Consider the following 1,891-nt stretch of genomic DNA (forward strand, 5'->3'; position numbering starts at 1 on the left):
GTTCACACAGCAGAGGCTCCTAGGTCAACAGACAGACGCAGCTATTATGGGATAGTGTAGCAGCTAAAAGTTCTCAGCAGCCTCTAAGAGAAAGTGACATAACAGTGTGAGACAGAGGCCTGTGCACACTTAAGGCATCAGATTAAACAGGTTCTACCTGGAGCTGCGTGCTGGCCTAATGGTGAGAAGCTGTATTTCATTCCCCCAAAGCACAGGGTTTGACTCCAGCTGCTGCTCTTCAGGAGAAAAGTGGGCAGTCTCCTCCTAGGTGATTTACTGCCTCTGAAAACACGCTGTGAAGTCAGCTATGGGTTGGCTTCGACCCTATGGCACACTGTATGACCTGGAAAGCAACTTAGCAGGAGCTAAGGGGTCATTGTAATTAATAGGTGTGGACATGTTTCATTAGGCAAACCTAAGTCTTGTCCACTCTTCCAAGATCTGGCTTTGGCTGCCCTGTCTCTAGAACCAGTGATGCGGAAGGGACTGATGAGAACAAGTCCCCAGGAATTGGTGAGGTGCCCACTGAGAACCCTAATAGTCAAGAGGCGCTCTCTCTTTCATGCCAAGAAATTCAGAATACAGATACCTGGCCAACCAATTGGAAGAGATCCAGATTTGTGTCCATTCTAAAGAAAAGTGGATAAAGTTGAAATTGTTGAACAATATAATTTATATAATTATTTTATATTTTATATAATTTATATCATATGCAAATAAAATCTTGCTTAAAATCTTTCAAGAAAATAAGTGAGCAGTGCATTGACAGAGAACAGCCAGAAATTTAAGTTGGATTCAGAAGAGGTTGTGGAGTGAAGAATATCACTGTTGATGTGAGACAGAATTTGGCTGAAAACAGAGAATGCCATAAAGATGTTTACCTGTAAGGGAGCTCTGGTGGCCTAGTGGCAAGAAGCTGCACTGCAATCCCAGAGGTGCACGGTTCAAATCCACCAGATGCTCTGCTGGAGAAGGAGGGACAATCTCCTCCTGTACCAGTCAGATCCGATTTGACCATACACACACAAAAGAATAAAATAAAAAATGTTTGTTGGTTTTTTTTTTTAAAAAAAGATGTTTGCCTCTGTCTTATTGACTATTTAAAGGCATTAGACTGTCTGACCATAATGATTTGTGGATAACCTTGAGAGGATAGAGAATTGCAGAACACTTAACTGTGCCCCGGTAGAACCTGTGCATAGACCAAAATCAGGAAAAGTGCATCAAGATTGTGTCCTTTCACCTAGTTAATCTGTGAGCTAACAGACGCCAGACTAAAAGAAAGTGTTGGAGGAGGAAGACTCGGTAACAACCTGCGATACGCAGATGACATGAACTTGCTGAAAAGAAAAAGGCTTGAAGCTCTTACTGAAGGTTAAAAATTATAGCCTTCAGTGTAGATTGATGTTTTGCTGTTGAGTGCCATCGAGTCAGAACTGACCCATAGCTGACCCCCCAGCAGATTCTCAGAAGCAGTAAATCACACGAGAGTTGATTCCCAGCATTCTCCCTGGGAACAGCCGGTGAATTCACCTCAACCGTGTGGTTTTAGGTTGACCATGCAGCTCCTTACCACGAGGCCACCAGAGCTCCCTCAGTGTAGATTACACTTGAATGTAAAGAAAACAAAAATACAAAAGGACCAGAAAACATCATGATAATTAGCAAAAAATATTGACCTTCTCAAGGCATTCCACTTGTAGTGCTAATCAACATCCACAGAAATGACAATCAGAAGTTTGCTACAAAGGACTTCTTTAAATTGTTAAAGAGCAAAGCTGTCCCTTTGAGGGTTAAGATGCACCCAGTGCAAGTTATAGTACTTTCTCTTGTTGCGCTGGCCTGAGGATGTTGTACAGTGAAATGCCTTAGAATCAGGGAGTTTGCTGAG

The sequence above is a fragment of the Elephantulus edwardii genome, unplaced genomic scaffold (assembly GCF_000299155.1).
Source record: "Elephantulus edwardii isolate Elephantulus edwardi_28Jun2011 unplaced genomic scaffold, EleEdw1.0 scaffold00200, whole genome shotgun sequence".
NCBI classification, from domain to species: Eukaryota; Metazoa; Chordata; class Mammalia; order Macroscelidea; family Macroscelididae; genus Elephantulus; species Elephantulus edwardii.